Source organism: Pelecanus crispus, chromosome 2 (genome assembly GCF_030463565.1).
Source record: "Pelecanus crispus isolate bPelCri1 chromosome 2, bPelCri1.pri, whole genome shotgun sequence".
NCBI lineage: Eukaryota > Metazoa > Chordata > Aves > Pelecaniformes > Pelecanidae > Pelecanus > Pelecanus crispus.
Genome location: NC_134644.1, coordinates 21,725,229 through 21,744,218, shown reverse-complemented (window position 1 = coordinate 21,744,218; position 18,990 = coordinate 21,725,229).

The window sequence follows — 18,990 nt, the reverse complement described above, 5'->3', positions numbered from 1 at the left end:
GTTTAGGTGAGAATTACCTTGTAATTTATGCTGACTACTTTTGGAGCTCAGGATGTTTCATCCTTGTGGAAACAAATGGTTTACTCTTATAAGATGGGTATCCACAGTAACAGGTCATTTTTGAAGATTATGGCCACAGCAAATATATTCCTAAACAACAGACTCATGTATGATTTCAAGGATCACATCTTAAGGAGACAGAGTACCTACAAAAGTGCAGACAGAAATGCAGCACCAAGGCTTCATTTTGGGATTTTTTTGTGATAATATTGCAAATACTATATTCTTCCAGTGCAGTTAATTTCCCTTTCCTTTCTACATTTAATAAATTTTTTAAGTGGAGACATTGAAAAATATTTAAGAGACTAGAGAAGAGCTATTAGTAGCTGCAAAGCTTGCTGAATACGGGGAAATCTCTTGCTATTTTTTGCACCGGAAAGCAAATATTGTCAAAATGACAAAGTCAAAACTGTTCAGGTTTTGGAGGAGAAGGGGGGTGTTCAGCCTTTTAACATGCTTACATTATATCTGGTGGTTTTTCAGCAGCTGGACATACCAGAATTTTTATATTAATTGTGGGTTTCCTGCAATGGTTTCTTCATAATAAAGATCTGCTTTCTCTTTAGCATGATCACTTTTGGTCAGCCCTGAAGTGGTCAGGCAGTTGGACTATGTGATCACTGTAGATCTCTTCCAACTGAAATATTCTATTCTATGATCTTTAACTACTTTGACAGAATTAATTTTTTCCCATTTTGGCATGCTCTGGGTCAGAACGTTCAATATGTTATGTCCCTTGTAACTTCCATAATACAAGGATTGCAAGACAGCTGCTATAACTCATCATATTAAAGAAAAATGTAATAATATGCACAAAGGGAGTAAGGGAAAAAATATCACAGTATCAACTAACCATACATAAGTTATTCAAAATGGCACCCTTCACATAACAGATGCAGTAAGAGACTATATGTCACAGAAACCTGCCTCCCTTTTTTTCACCCTCCTCAAAACGCTGAATACTGTCAGATAATATTCACTGTTCAATAAAGCAAGCCTGAAAATTAAATATATCCAGATATAATTCAGGGAAGAATTTGTTACAACCATTTAAGATTTGCACAGTTTAGAAGTGCATTATGATTCTATTAGCAGCCTGCAGGTCAAGAACAAGCTTAGGTTACTTCCCTAAGAGGCAATAAATAATCTAGGATCAGCAGGCATGTCTGGCATTGCAAATGTTTGTGTATGTTTACAAATATTTTTAAAACTACTCTAAAAATACTAAATCTAATCTGAATAAAGACCTAGATAAAATGCTGAGCTTTACGTCCCCAAAACAGTTATGAAGTATGTTGTATTAAAGATTACTTTTCACCTGCGAAACCTGCATTTTTACCAATACCTCCAGACTGACACTTCTGAACCATTTTCCACTGTATATAATGGAATAATCCACAGTCATTTGTTCTGGCATGACACAGCACAGATTAAACAAAATCCAATTGCACAGAATTTTAAGAAAACACTGTAATGAACTGCTAAGCTGTGCATACACAATATTTGTATGCATACAGGGCATGGCAAAATTAGAATTTATTATTGCATTATAGATATCTTAATATGCACACAAATGGGAGAAATGGGTTCTTCAGGGAAGTATCCAATATGAACTCATTCAAATTTTGTAAAGGAATGTTGCATAGCTCCACATTTCTACTTCCAGCCACCGTGCATGGACGTTTCACATCTCAGTTCAAATTTAGCCTTAAGAATGAGGCTATTTTGTTGAAGAAGCTGCAACAAAATCAAAATAACTGTATGTTGTCTAGATTGTTTACAGAAGCACAGTACTTGCAGTACACAACCTTCACTGTATGAAATGTTGATAGAGAAGACAAGCCTTCTAGAAGCAACCCATATAGTTTATCCTATGAAAGCAGGCAGCCAAATCTCCCTACACTTAGAGCCATTATTCGATTGGTCAAATGTACTATGTTTTGACACAGAACATTACTTAAGAACTTGGTCTAAACACATCTCTGCTGAGGAGGCAGAAGGGGAAGAAACCTGGGGTATAAAGGAGCCCAAGTCCCCATGAGTACAGGTTGGTCCAGCATGCGAATGGTTCAGATGCACAGCTGTGCAGCTTTCCTGCTTTAATCACACACAGCTATGTCCACATCTGGCCAAAGCCCCACCATCTCCTTGTCCCTTTATCAATCTTTTAAGAAATACATTTGGAAGATGTTAGCCCAGAAAGTTAAAGGCCTTCATCTCATTTTGGCCCTGATACACATAACAATTTAGCAGTGATGCTCAGTTCTGTCACTGAACAAACAATACCATTGGACTTTTTTGTCATAATCCCCAAAAGCCTTCTGAAATTTGCAATATCGATATGTCGGGCTGAGCTGAAAGAACTTCTTCACTTCACAGAACAGCAGAAACTGTGCTTGTCCTAGAAAAGGTACCAGAAACATCACAATCTCAAACCTATTTAATGCAGAGTTCCTCATGAGGTACTTGAACATACGTTGCAAGTTAAGGACCAAGGTATTTCATCTGGAAAATCTGCACAGCATTATAGTAAGAGGTATATGCACATTATGAATATACTTCTTTCAATTCTGGACTGAAAACCTAGTAAGAACAGAGGCAGAGTTTTAGTGCTTTAACTATCCTGCTTCCAAGGAGCTGAAAATCAACCCACAGACATCCCTGAAATGAAAATGTTATTTTCTGTTCTCACTGGACAGGCACACACATCACTGAAATAAGTACAATTAATTCAACACAACGCAGCTGGTGGTCTCTTTTCAAAAAGCACACAAGGCATTTGTAAGTGCTGAGATTCAATTACTTCTCATTTCTAGAAATACTCATCTATCAGACTGGAAGTTACTAGCAGCCCTGCACAAGGAAGTTCATAGTTAGGCTATCAGCACCACAATCACAAACAGAAAGAAAGCGAGGGATCCCAGCCTGCCAATTATAACCTCCCCTGAGCATGAAATACCAATTAACATTAACAAAAGAAATTCAAGAGATGGTTCTATTTAGAGAAAAAGCTTACCCAGAAGCTTGTATCTGTCAGATCATTAACACTACATTTATCAACAACACTTCAAAACCTGCAAATATCTTATGGTTCTAAGCTAAGATTTTCATTCAATTAAAGTTATTTAAGGTTTTGGTAAAGCAGAGAGTGGCAATGGTATATTTAAAGACGAATACAAACGAGATGTTAGAATACTGATTTGTGAATCCCAGAAAACAATGAATTTTCAATGCCTAATAAATACATAAATATAGACATTTTTTGCAAACCCATACTCATGGAGATGTTGTCTCACCCAAAAGGATCTTGATGACAGAGCATTTAAGATTTCCATATGTATGGTACAACTGGTTTCACATCGTAATACCCACTCTTATCTAGTTACTAGAAGCAGTGTAGCTATGCTAGCATGACACTGCCTGAATTAATAAACTCTCCCACACAGCTAATTATCCTGAGAAGTGAAGCCATTCAGAAGTGGGAGTATTTATCAGGGCACAAGACTGTGCCACGCGGATGTAACCTTAGCTGTGTTCAGCAACAATACATTGAAATAAACTAGCATAAATCTTTTTCAAAGACTAATGTATTCTTAAAAAACCCAAAACCTCAGCTTCATTTTTCTGACAATATTCATAATTGCCTACTACGTTTGCACAATAGTTTTTAACCCTCAGTGATGGTATTTCCTAAATGGGATATACAGTTTCATCTTCCCCCCCCCCCCCCCCCCCAATTTTTCATTTGTCAAGAAATTAAATCCAATGGAGGAATTTGGTGCTTCCACCCCCTGCAATATTTTCAGTTTGACCAGAAGCCTGAAAAATCTATCGCTCCTACAGCTCTCTTCACAATTGGATGCATCAGGAGCTGAGATGCCACGTTTGACTGCATTGCAACTGTTTAATCCACTCTACCTGACATAGCTGTGGCATTTCCCATTCTTGGCAAGTGTAATAAAGCCCCTTTCCCCTTGGTCAAGTGTCCAACTAGGTATGAGAGTTCACCAAAGCTAACAGCTCTAGGGCACAGCAGCTGAGACTCTTCAGCACTCCCCACCTCTTACTAGTGCCACTACACCAATGAATAGACAAGATATTTATTCGACCTACAAAACCGGAGCCCTCATGCTCGTCCTGTATGCTAGTAGTTGAGAGACCTGCACGCTAGTCCCCTGTAGCCGGTGGAGAGCAGCACACATCGAAGCTACCCCTCTGCCCTGCAGCTTGTGGCTCAGATTTCATAAGGCTGTTCTACAGAAGATGGCTAGAAAAAAACCCAGCGGACTGGGTTACTGTGTGAGGTATCCATAAAAGCAAAATCACATTCAGCAGAAGAGGGATTCAACAGGGAAACTACAGCTTTTCTCTTAGGACACCTCAAATGCAGAAAAGTTTAGACAATAGATCAAAGTTTTCCATTCACAAAATTTTCATTTTACCCAAACGTAAATCCTATGGAAGAAAGAGCCAGGACTACATAACAAGAATTTGGAAATTTCACCTTGCTATAAATCACAGCTGAAATTATCAATGATTGTAAGTAAAAGATATGAAGCCAGTAATAAAAAAGTTTTATTTTGCCTCAATAAATCCTAAAAAGCTAAAGATACGCCCTTTCTACTTTCAGTGACTATATATCCATATACAGCTTACTGTAATCTGAAATAATAGAAAGATATATTTGGCTTATATACAGACTCTTGCACGCATTTTCTTAGCCATATAGACTGGCATATGTATTTACCAGGAATTTTTCTTGTGGCCTTACTTTGAATTCAACTGGCTAAACTGACAGAATCTCCCAGAGCAGGAAGAGAAAATTGGACCTTTCCTATAAATTTAATTTCAGTTGTAATTACATCCACCAGCCTATAACCCTCACTTAATGAATGCATTTTTCTAGAAACTAAAACCACAGAGGTTTATTTTACTTCTATTTAATTGAGTTTTTTCTCCTTCATATTTCTGCATTTCTTGTGTTTTGATAGACCTAATACTGGAACTTCAATCATACTCTCTCTGGAAGGAACAATACCATAAGTAACACACACCTTTAAAAAAAAAACCTTTGTAACTTTACTGTTCTGGAACATTTCATGTTACTATGATTCTTAAGTAAGTTCAGTTTGCATCCAATTGCTACAGACAGTTAACGCTAAAAGGAAAACTAAGTTCTTCATTGACAATTATTTAAAATCATAGCTTTTACATTTCAAAACAGGCTTCAGAAAACTCCCCAAAAGAGAAAAGATTAAACCAAACAGGTCAGGATAAAAAAGGAAATTTAATGAACACATTTGAAGTAACAGAAGTCACTTGTTCAATGATGAAAAATTTATTCAAGTAACTTCATTTTTCAATCAAGGCAAATAATTTCAAGTCACAAATAATTGATGGAATAGGTATATTTTGAAATACCTTCAGACACAAAAACACGAAAATAAAACCGTAATTATGTAAAACATACAACACCCTTATTGTGCTTAAAATTACTGATTCTTAAATAGTTCTCATTTGGAAAAAAAAAAAAAAAAAACCAAAAAAAACCTAGTTTACCTTTTTTTTCTACTTTGTGAATTGTGCCCATCATAAGATTTAAACAAGAAAACAAGTTACACATACTTTGTGTCCAGGAGATTTTAAATCCGGATTGTCATAGTCAAGCTTCCCTCTCAGACTACCATTCCGTGCATGACAGGTTAAGACAACTATACACAAGAGCTGTAACATGAATTTAGCAGTGTATTCGAAGACAAAGCACTTAATATATTAAATGCACATTCAGAAAATATCCATAATTTTCAAGACAGAGAGTTTATAATGACTGATGGATAGCTCATTCTTTCTGAAAGGCTGCTGTGTCAAAATAGTCTGCTTGAACAGAGTAAATATTATTTTTGAAGTGCTTGTATTAGGCTACAATGGATTTGGAAATACAACTGTTAATAACCCTGTATTGAAAAGAACCTTATAGCAAAGAACCCTATACTAAGGGCTCTCTGGACAGCCTAATCCTGTAATTGAGTTCGTGGTTGTAATTCAGGAGAGCAACTTACAAGTTCTTAAGCATTGACTACAGTGTTGAAGAAAATACACTAAAAATACAATAGCTAGCAATAATAAGTCACAGGAATGTTAGATCCTTACGTACACTCTGTTTAACAATGATATACACAAGTTTCCATGACAACAGTGACAAGATGATAAAAACATCTTCTTCCATCATCCACTGAAAAATACATTTCTGCTTATATCATTGATGAAGTGGCAAGCACCTAATTTAGAAATGTCGACTTGTATTTAGTAACATATTTTTATATTCAGAGAAATGCACATCATATTTTGAAAGGATTTCATTGAATATCTGAAGCAGATTAAAATTATTCACGATCTGATTTTTTTAGTCTTTTAAATCAAGTTACATAAAACTTTACCTTTTGCTCCACAGTCTAGCTGCAAAATTTCAGCTTAAAAATGTTTTAGCCCCATGGAAATCTCTTTTGTATGGATCAATTAAAAGCTGATCTAGCATTTCCCAAAGAAACGGTGCAGATTTTAGCAGAAGAATGCCTTATTTTTAAATTGGCTTCGTTTTGCTCCGTCATTCACAAAAAATAAGAAGAAATACATAAAGCAGTTCTGCTTTATCATTTACATAATTTGCTTTCACATTACAGCATCATCTTACTTCTAGTCTGAATTGTTTTCTTCAGAACAGTAGTGGACACAAAACTGGCATTTCTTGCTCCAGCTACTTTATAGTCATTCCTGGGACCTGGTTACCCTTGAAAACAAGCAATTCCAGTGACATCAGTGGAATTTAAACTTGCAGTTATCTTGATACTGGTACTTCTAGGTGAGCATATGTCTCAATCTCTTAATCTATAAAGTACCATCATAATACTTATTTAAAATGTCAGTTCTCACATTTTACTATAGGAAAAAATTGTTCCTATAAATTAATAATAAAAATTTAGCCTTACAGTGCTTTTCATATAACACAGTACACCTAAATTACCACATTAAAAGCACACTGAATCACTGTTCTTCAAGTCAAGGAAGGCTAATGCCTGCACCACGTGAAATAATGCAGCAAGTACCTTCTGAGAGGAGGAAGGCAAAAGAAATAATATAGCAACGTTTTGTACACTACAAATTATCCAGAAATACCGCCTTTGGGCATGATCGCTTGTTGCTATAATAACATTAAAGAGCAATAACTACTTTATACTCATACAGCTTCTTGTGGATAAGATTTTAAAGAATTTTATAAATACAGGGCTAGAGCCTTTGATGGAGGATACTGACACAGAGCAAGCCAAGTCCTCCCCCTGTCTTCAGGCATTCGAGGACTAGGCTGCAGTCAGGCTTAAGTAAGAACAGCCATGGGTAGCTCTAATTAAGCCTAACCAAAAAGCCTGCTCCTGATCATGTTGCTGGCTGACGGCTACTTAACAGTCATAGTACGGCCAGAGGTTTGGGAGGTGCAGCAGACTTGATTCGGGGAACAAGCTGTCTTAAGTCTCCTTTGAACATCTGGAATTTCGTAAAGAGAATTCAGACCAGGATAAATAACTACCCTATAGAACTGCTCCTTGCTATATACCTGAAGATATATGATCATCCTATAATTCTGTTTTACAAGGTGGAGAACAAGGGGCCATGAAGTAAAGCAGCATCTCCACAGTAAGAAGGGAAGCCTGTGATGAATCAAGATTTCTTGACTCCCAGCCCTACAGTTTTAGTGCTGATATCATAGAGCTTCTCAGCAGGATTTTTCCTGGCTCTTTTTCAGTGATATTTCTGTTAAGCCATTTCCAGCATAAACTAACTCTTAACTTATAATACTCTACTTACAGCACTGAAGATGAGGGGTTTTTTCTAGAACATTTTGCTATCTGTTAAACAAATTTTAGTGTTAATATAACTTAAGAAAGGGAAAAGTGGGAGGAGAACAGAACACAGAGCAGTCTTTCATCTAGGACCTTATACTAAATTATAATTAGTAAGCAACTGGGATAACGTGCAGCATAGAGTTAGAATAACAGTGTAGGTATTTGTTATGCAAATTCATTTCAGTGTCTATTGAGTTATGGGTAGTAACTATTTGGCATGAAACAAGCAAGATAACCTCTCCGAAACCTGGCATATAGAGAGAAAATACCATGTTCCTTCCTTGCCTTCTGAAATCTAAATTGAAGTTATATTAAGATGTTTTAATGTTGAATTCAAAAGAATAGGTGATATTAAAAAGTTAACTCCAAGCCTATGGGTAAGGTTCTATTTAAACTGCATTTTTGCAAATATTTATTCATTTTTTTACATACATAAACCATCACCAGAGAATTAATTTATGTTAGGGCCTAAGGCCCAGCTTTGAAGAGCTTTTAGTCTTTTTATCTCTCTGATGATCTCATGGGAAGTCTGAGCCTGCCTTTCAGCAAAAAAACCTCCAAAGCCTGAGGCTGCCTCTGCAAGAATTATATTCGCCTTCAGGTCTGCAGTAAATGTATTTTGGCAGCTTTACGCTACAGCTAAAGAAATTTCTCAATCTCATCAGAAAAGTGTACGCAATAACGATAATCTGTAATACAAAACTGCAAACCCTTGGGGTGGGAAGTGCCTAATCTTACATACATGGATGCTATTCTACAGCCTCAGAAATAACTACACTCTTCACTTCCTTTTAATTTTTTTAAACCATCTTTCTGCAAGATGAAGATGCAGCTATAATATGCTCTGTGTAGACATTCAAAATATGTCAGACTCAGCTTCCCCAAGCTTATATTTAAATCCTAGGATATTAACACCCAGTACAGCACAGTATTTGACTAATGCTACCCACAGGGGTTTTTTAAGATGTTAGAACTTTCTACAGCTAAAAATCAAGCTGAAGTAAAAAAAATTAATATTGGAGCACAAGACATGTTAATCTCATGTTGGCTGTAAGGCTAATAATGAGTTTAATCTTATTGTTTTACCATCATTAAACATACAAACAGGCTTTGGAGCAGTAGCCAGAACCCAGCCACCCTGTCCCTACTGCGTGATAACCACACAAGGGAGGGAGGATGCTGAGTACCTGCACGATGCTGTAACGAATCTGCAGACTCTGCTCTCTGCTCATACAGGTCATGAGACAGAGTTTTAAAGACGACATTCAGTGCAAGTCTCACCTCAGTGGCCAAATCTTTTGTGGATGCCACAATCTTCAACTTCTTAATTTAAGAATCATATTACAGGACTTTACCTTACAACGTAACTGGAGACGGAAACTTTTTAATATCAAAACTTTTACAATGATGGACCCGTGGACCACCCTCAGTAGCTTTTCTGAATAGTATTTGGGTAACTTCATAATGACACAGAGGCAGATGGAGATATCACTTATGAGACTATCAGGATTTAAAATCAAATTAAGAGACTAAAATTTAAAAAGTATAAGTTAGGCGCTCATGAACATTCTGGATAAAAATTCTAAAAATAAAAGCAGTTATTTGCCAAATGAAAGATTCACATAGTTGTTAGTCACTTTCAGAAAGGACAACACAAACCACCTTACATGAAACTTCTAACAATCTTAAAATGAAGCATAAATAATTAACATTTTGTCAAGACCAAATCCAGACAAGTGAGACGCCCCTCTGGAAGAAACACTTAATTTCTGAAACACAATTCTTAAGAAGCATAGTCTCACTTCAAGGACAGAACTCCTGAATCTCACAGAATTTTAAAAAATCCTTAAATACAAACATAAGACTTAAAAAAGATAAGTAAACAGAGAAAAAGACTATGTCTGCACTCAGGTTTAATGATCCTGAAAGATACGCTCTCTGTCGCATCCTGAGTCAAACAATATATTAAAATTTAACTTCATAAACTTCAATTAGCTTTTTCTTTGAAGGCTGCTTCTATCCTATCTGCATTTTAACTGCAAATATGTCATCTTTAGCCTGGCTATGACTTAATAGATACAGATACAGATACAAGTTATGCAACCAGATAAGTGAATTTTGTCTGTATGTAGAAACCTAGATGAATCTGCAATTTGTCCAATTTAATCAAAATCAAGTTTTGTTACATAAAATTTGGTTTGTCTCTACTTCCTGCTCAAGTCTATCAGTCTTTGCTGCTTTGCTTTCATTTGAAAAGCAGAATTTCTGCTGTGATGCGTTGCCTCTAGTGTAAAATGACTTCCAGACAATGCAAGAATACAGACCTTCCTCATAGATTTTCTGTCCGCTACAAATTACAATTCATTCTGCTGGAGACTGAAATTAATAATGTACATTAATCCACTACTCATCCCTTCCATTCTAGCCACAAAAGAAAACAGAGTGTTTAAAAATAAACATCCTCTATGTTCTAAAAAACCCACTACCAACAATTTTTGTCTCATGTAGATAGCCATCATCTTTCCATTAATAAGGACCACACAAAAGTAATCCCTAAGGGTCCAGTTCTGCCAAATCAGAGTTATGTTTAAGACCAAATTCTCTGCTATTTACAATTCTCATGTATGAAAATGGCAGAATCCATATGAAAATGGCAGAATCCATAACCGGTAGAAAAAATTACAGGTGCTCAGCACTCACTATGTAACTATTCCCAAGCAACGTAAAATAGCATAATTGGCTATGCATCTGCAACATTATGTTCGGAGAAGCAATAGCTTAGTTGTTTTCTGTCTTTCAGTATCTCTGTTTTAGTCAAAAGCATGAATATTTACTTGTACAATGCAAAGGTAGTGTTAAGATTAAAGTTTAGCACAAATTCAGCACATAGTTTAACATTACCTGACCTATTCTATAGACTGTCTTGAATTCAAGATAAATGCTTTCAATAATTCATTAAAAAATAATCTTATCTGTGAAAAATAATTCTCATTATTAACAGGTTAACTTCAGACAAGCTTTGAAACAACTCACATTCAGATTACAACAATCTGAAGAACACAAGACTTCAGAAAGTTTTGTTTAAGTTCAGAAAGTATCTGCTTATTTAGTCCATTTCTCTAAGCCATTGAGACAAGAAACTGCTGAAATCACTATCATGGTAATTCTTATTTTCAGAACCGCTTGAGATGAGATCTTTTCAGGCACACTGTAAAGAAAGATAGAGTAGCTGATATGTACTGATTACCAATGCAATCAATATAGGTATTCCAGAGTCCAAAAAATGGGTTTGTTTTCATTTTTTTGGCGCTGGCTTTTTGGAAAAAAGGCTAAAGTTAGCTAAACTTTAAAATCAGTTAGGTATAAATAGAAGATGAGCTCATTAAGTCTCAGTTTACAACTAAAACCCAGGTTTCCTTCTTTTACAGGATGTATTATCCACAGTATGGTTCAGTTTATTGCACTCTGAATTGCAGATTACATCCTGCCAAAAACAGTAAATGTACTCATTGGTATGGAAAAAGTCTATTCATATATTCCTCATCCATGGGAAAAAATAATTTAGAATGGAACAATGTTCCTCTATCACCTGCTATATACTGAAATATGCATTATTTGTCGATTCAAATCTAAACAGAAAAAGACAAAAGGTTTTTACATCTTTGCTCATTATGAAAGAGAATGTATAGGGTTCGAATCAAAGTATGCTAAATATTTTCTGCTGATGTTTAAGATTCATAAGGATGCAGAAGTTTCTTCCTCTACATCACTCGTTTGAAGAACCAAAGAGACTGTATATCCTGGGTTTAATTGGACAGCCCTGTGTTTTTCTACATGGTTTCTCAGTTTCCCATCACCTCCTTTCAGGACACCTATTAATTAATAAATAAATAAATAAATAAATAAAGCTTTGTCTTTTTAAATAACTAAGAAGTGTTTGTTCAAAACATATCAGCATGAAGAATTTATTCTGCATTTACCCTGGCAGTCCAGTGGAATGAGTGTTCAGAATGATGGACGGTGTTTGGAATAAAGAGAAAAATGGAGTGAGAGTTGACATTAGCAAAGCTCTTCTTTTGTTCCGAGTGAATATTAATGACTCCTGCTCAGTCTTTCATCAAAAATTCATTCAGAATGCTGTGTTGTTGGAAAAAATGCTCCTCTTGGAGAGATGTACTCATGTCATTGCTGAATCAGAAGCTGGCAACAGCTACAACAATACACATTTCTAAAGCGCATCTTTGTCTACTGAATAAGTCTTTCATATGGCAAGCTTAAATAACATGCTTTCCATGACCAAGCCTTGTGATTTTGAAAATGTCTCTTTGCACCTCTACTCTCAAAACTCAACTGGAAAAATACAATATAATGACAGTTTAAGACAAGGATTATTGTGGATGGCAAACAAAATGTTGCCTAAGAAGAAAAAAAAAAAGCAAGCACAGATACGAAAACCTAAGAAAATATTTCATAACCAGGGACAGTCCTTAGCTCAGCCATACACCATTTACAGTTTTGTTTCAGTAAGTTTATGTATTCTTTTTCCTTTTACCTTTATTGTCAATATTTTTTAGACTGCACACAGTACTGTAAGAAATTTAACTTAAATTTAATTTTCAACCATATTGTTATATTCCCTTCCATGGACTTGTTTTAATTCCCAAATTCATCTGTAATGGCTGATTTTTCCTCTCAGGTGAAACGATTTGTTAAATGCTGTATTTACATGAAGCAATGTCTTTTGTGTATAGATGTTAATTCCTTTCAGTATTCTATCCGCCTTAGCTCCATACTTTTTCCAGATACAAAAACATTTTTGTGGGGAAGTGGTAAAAAGGATGTTTATTTTTCCTACAGATAGCTGTAGCCACATGATTTCCTCCATACCACTGTGGCTTCTCATTCTTCTTTCCAACATCCATTCAACAGCAGTGCTTGGCTGCACAAAGTCCCCACTATCGTTTCAGATTTATGGAAGAAACAAACAGAAGGAAAAGCTGGCAGCACAGAACATCCATTCTTTTTCCAAAATCTAAAGCTGAAAACATTTGTGAAAATACAGCACTCTTTCATACTCTCAATAACATGTTCTTGTACTGTACGGTGCAGTTAAAAATGTTTTTTACTTAAATCCTACAGCCAGATCTTATTTACTGAAGACTGCTGCCACATACTCAGCTTTGCACAGGACATGGTACAAAAGCAATTCAAGATATCAGAGTGACTGTTACACTTCCTCTGCCTCTGCACTCTCATCCTGCCTCCAGTCTCTGGATACCCTAAACAATGTGAAGTTCCTCCTGGCCAGACTGAAGGAACCTCAAGAATCACCAACTTCATGCTTCCCTTCCCCAAGTTCATTTAGTCTGAACATAACTCATGGGCTATGCCATACTAGCCCATTCTCAGACATTACCGCAGCTCCATACACCAGTTCAGAGGTAATTTTGGTGAGACCACCTACACAGAAAACATACAGCATATCCCATGATACTGTGAAAATCAGAGCTAGTCTAACGCATCAGAATGGTAATATCACAAGCATGCTGCCTGCACCAATGCAGAGTTTCTATGACAAGGAGCCAAGGAGGGTGAAGGGGAAGGGGAAGAAGGGTCAGCTCTCACAAAACTGCCAAGATGAAGACAGCCACTGTGAAAACTGCAAACTAGTTTTCCAGTGCTTGCACAGGCTAACCTCTTGTCTGTTCCTGCATCATCCTCATTCCTCTCCCACTGCTATCGTCCTTCCACTGGTGACGCATGTGCAAGTCTCCTTACATCTGAGCTGGAGCACACTCTCTCTGGGCACGTGAGAGTTTAAAGACTACAATCTTTAATATTTCTTTATATACCAAATATGCTCGAGTGCAAAGTCAACCAGGGTAGTTTAATTCCACTGTTTTCTGGTCAATGACCTTGTGCAGACTGTCCCTAACAAGCAGATGCTGGCATACAATAAGACAACTATTCCTACAAAGAATGTATGACCATGACCAGAGCAGGCTATCTTACGAAAAACATACTCTGTGAGCTCAGCTGAGTTCATACTTTTCTACCTCATAAAACAGAGGCAACAGCACCAAGAAAGACATTGGTGAAAGCAGTGAACATTCATTTCCAAATTAAATCAACACATGATTGTGAGTACACAAAAAGCAGATGTGTTCAATCTCAAGACATCAGTTTTACATTGTCACTCCTCAGATGAGAGCTCTACTTTTAGCACAAAGAAAACACCCTTCACAAAAGCAGTGTGAAAAGAAAACATACTTCTCCAGAAAATTTACACATTTTGAAGAACTTTAAAAGGTCTAGGTCAACTTTAAATCAGTTCATATGAAGTAACACAAAATCAATAATAAGAGTTAAGAAAAAAACAGTCTTCCAGGTAAGGAGTCACAGGAACAATTATGGGCCAAGAGCAGAAAGTTTATGACTGATAAGTTTGATGTGCCAAGCTGAGCCAAGATATGTTTGTTAGAAGCTGGAATGAACTTCATGTTTCATATTTATAATGGAAGGTCAGTCTTGGATATATAATCATGGTGTGGTAAGACAAGTGTTTGACAATGAAAATGCAGCAGATACAGTAGTTAGGTTATTAAAAACATTAAAATATTATAGACAAAAATATTGTTTTATGTAATTTAGGATTACATTACCATACATATGGTCTTAACTGAGGATACCAAGACAAACTGAAATTTGTCATTTTCTACCTAACCTTACGAGTGTTTGGCATTGCACTCACAGCAGCAATGTTTTCTACAGTATTTTGTATGCAGTTTTCCAGTTTATTTTCAAAAAAACTGAGAAAGCAGGAATTCCATTAGTTAGCATTGTACTGACACTCATGTGGTTTCTACCCAGGTTGCAGCGTTTAAACCCATCATACAGATCTCTGCCAAACTAAGAATGGACTGTCATGTCCTTTGCCATACATCTCAGCCTGCCAGTCCTGCCAGGCTCAAAATAGCTCCCTGTCAAAATTAACATTACTGCTGTATCTTTCCCCAAACACTAACAGTTCTTTCCAAACTGATTTGTCCCAATTTCCTTGTCCAGATTGTTCTACTTTCCTCCATCTCCACTGAACAATAGCTAGTCCCAATTTTAATGTTCTTCCTTCTCAGCTTTCTTCAGTCCTCTCTTTACATCTTCCCACAAGTTTGTTTTCTGTCTCCTTTACACAGGAATCACCTGCAGCCTGTAGGCTGTTAAGGCACTGATGGTACAGAAGAGAGAAATTCCCTATTTATATTTCAGATGTTTCAGCTTGGTCCAATATGCAGCAGCCTAACATCCAGCAGCAAACGCAGAGGCAATCCTGAATAGTTGTCAGATAGAAAATTCTAGCCATGCTATAATACTAAAGCAAGTTACACAGAGATCAATAGACAAACACTCATCTATCATATAAATCATCCTCCTCTCCTGCCTCATTTCATTTTTTTGACAACACTAGCAAATACAGCAGAAAATAAAACGAAGTTATTCAAAGAAAAAAAAAAAAAGGATAATTTTTTAAAACATAAGCAACGTTATATGTATTTTCCTTAGCCTTTGGAAGAGCTGTTCCAGGATGACAACTGACATGGAAGTTTTCAGTTCCAATTAGCAAAGATAGACAAAAGTAGGCACTTTGAATAGAAAGTATTGGACAAACAATGCAACGGACAGCTCCATAAGGTCTAATAGTAAAACCTGTGCCTCAGTGTTCACCTTTGAACTCCCTGCTAAGTACAGCTGAAAAGCTACTGTATTTGGTAGAGAAACTCTCTACGCAATGAAATAAGGGAGAGTTACCAGCAGTGGGAACAAATAACTGTAGCAAAACTAGACTGAAGATAAGAAATTACAAACTAATGGTAACTTTCGACATGGAAAAGGTATGGAGCCACCATGACTGAAGAGCTATACTGCTTGCATCTGTATCGATGGTTTTAGAAAAGAACTTGCTTACCATTGTTTTGAACAAACATACTACTTAATAGATTTTATTACTTTACATCCAGTAAAACAAACAAACAAATAAATAAAAATAGTATTTGTTTTCAATTCTCACTGAGTCACAGACATGATAACTATAGCCTATTCCTATCCAAACCAGTATATCGAACAGCAATACATGTTGTTTTGGCTGACCATCATTCTTTCCAATGAAAATATAATCTTGGCAAGTACTATGACTTCATTCAAGGTCTTTTAGTAAATCACATGAAATCTTGGAGAGGATAAAAGTAAACCCTGTCATCACTGGGTATATTAAAATATAATAAGTAAGACTGACACTGTGATTTAGGGGTATTTCGTTTATCATGCTGTACTCTTAAACAAAAAGAACCCCAGAAGGTGCCTTCTCTTGTTAACAACATGCTTGCTCTCAATTTAAACAAAGAAAATGAAGACTGTACTTCTGGTCACATTTAGTCCTTCCTGGGTACATCCTATTACAATGCACAAATGCAGCATTAGGACAGGAAGAGACCAGAGTCACGTTAATCTAATTCTAACCCAATAGCTTTTGTCTTCCTCCAGCTCTCTCTCCCTGTTTCCTCTCTGAATCTTTCATTAACTACTCTCCTTTTTCTTTCTGTCCATTAAAAAAAAAAAAAAATCAAGTCTGAAAACTATGAATCAAGAATACTTCAGTGTCACCACATCACCACGGTACCTCTGGATATGGTTAATTTTCCTACTTTGGCACCCCCATTTCTCTAATTATGTTTATATTCTTCTTAATTGATATCATACTATCTGGCTGAATTGCAAACTATGCTTTCAGATTTTATTGAGACATTGCTGAGTGGTTCTGATCTGCAATTAGGTCTCCACTGCGCTAGGTCCTAAAAGCTGCCAAAACTCCCTTCCCCCTGAGCAGCTTATATTCTAAATACAAGTTGATGTCAGCCGTTATCAAATCCTGAACTCCACCACTGTTTATCTTCTGTGCTCTGTAATTGTATTGCACAATTTGGGTTCTGCTAAGAATAAACATGAAAGCGTAATAATCCATTTACATTTCTATAGCATTTCTCATCATAGGATGCCAACTCATCTTAGATGTGAATGGCAGCCTCTGTATCAGATAGGGTTTCTTCCTCACCTAGAAGACTGTCACCTGCCCAGAGAGGTGGTGGAGGCCCCATCCCTGGAAACATTCAAGGTCAGGTTGGATGGGGCTCTGAGCAACCTGATCTAGTTAAAGCTGTCCCTGCTCACTGCAGGGGGGTTGGGCTAGATGACCTCTAAAGGTCCCTTCCAACCCAAAGCATTCTATGAGTCTATGATTCTAAGATTACGAGTTGTCTGAGGTCACAGAAAAGTCCATGGAAGACCAGCAAACATATCCAACTCCTTGAACACAGGACTGCGCTTCCTCCTTCCCAGTGTATTCTTTCTGGCCAACAGTATATGAAATTCAAAGTTACAGCTGTATTCAAGACATCCCAGAGCACAAAGTCTATCTGTATTCTTCCCATTACCTACCAGTTTGGGATCTTTTTTTAATTTATTGTCCTAACTCTGATTTGGATTAGAAGCAAATTTGCTCCGACTTACACTCCTTTTACACTTCTAAACTTCTATAAAGCCTACAGAAAGAAAAAAAAAAAAAAAAAAAGAGGATGGAACAAAATGACTGTGAGCTCTCTGCCTTCTCAGCATTTTACTGGTGTCCTTGAGAAAACAAGGCAAAAGGAAGATAATCTCAACGTACTAATGTCAGAATAAATCTCATGTCTCTGCTGACTAGGTTCCAATTTTTGAAACATTTTTCCATACAAGCAGTGGCATATGAAACCAATTCCTTCTTTCATAATTCCATATAACACTACATTTTTTCCCCCCATGAAGTATATATAAAAAAAAAAATCTCCCAACTCAAACAGAGAAATGTCACAAAAGTTAAATTCAAAATGAAGATCTGTAAACTGCGGGTCTCAAAAGTGCTGTTTAATTTCAGAAACTATCATATCAGCAGTTTTGGAACACCCAAGTAGGAGGTGCAGTTTTATTAATATTCCACAGAACGGGTTACACATAAGTAACATACGTTGCCCAAAAGCAGTCTAGTCCTTCCCCTTAGTAACAGGACCTGTTTCAAGCTTTCTCCAAGAAAAACAAATTTGGACCATATACAATATTCACTACTGCACACTGATACTAGAACTCTGTATTGATCACTGTAATTTCTTTAAGTTATAATGCAGGCTTATTTTCCCCTCTAGGCATCTCTCTAAAGGAAGAGAGCCACTGGTAATGATATTTTCTATAGAAATGCCAACCAATGCCAAAATGACACTGAATACATAACCACAGACTGCCAAACTCAACTGAAAGGTCATTCAAGTCACTAAATACTGCAAAAGATGTGTTCCATTTCAATCATAATTCAAAAGATTAGAAAAACATGAACACTAACACTATTGAAAAGGCAAATATAAATTATACTTTCCTTTTTTTTAATGTTTACTTGAGTTGGTTTAGATGCACCTTAAGGTAATTGCTTTTCCTTCACTGTGCTGTTAAACAAAGACTTTTTGAAAACCTCTACAAGAGCAATAGAAAAGAAACTGTCTTAAACCTGGGCTCAGGTAGTAGGCATAATAAACGGACATTGTAAACATGCATTAGTAAAATTAAAGAAATACTTATGTGGGGGCTGTTCTACTGACTACTGAAGCTTCAGCCAGTAATGGAAATGACATTACTACATTTTCGCAGTCCCCTGTCAATGTACCTAACTGGAGTGCAAAATACTAGAACTCCTTAAAAGTGAAGAAAACATAGTACCGAAAACCTCAGGTTCCCAGGCAAAGCTGGATTAAACTGGAGTTATGACTGAAAGTTTGTATTGGTAACCTAGGACTTAACTGTTTTTTTCACCAGTCACAGAAAAGATAAGGTCTTATTTCCCACTGACTTTTGTTCTTCAGACATGCAATCCCTGCCAGCTGCGAAGTCAGTTCTCCAAAGACCTCCACGCCATCCCCACACCTCTGGACCTAAGCCAGCCTTTCCCATATCCCAT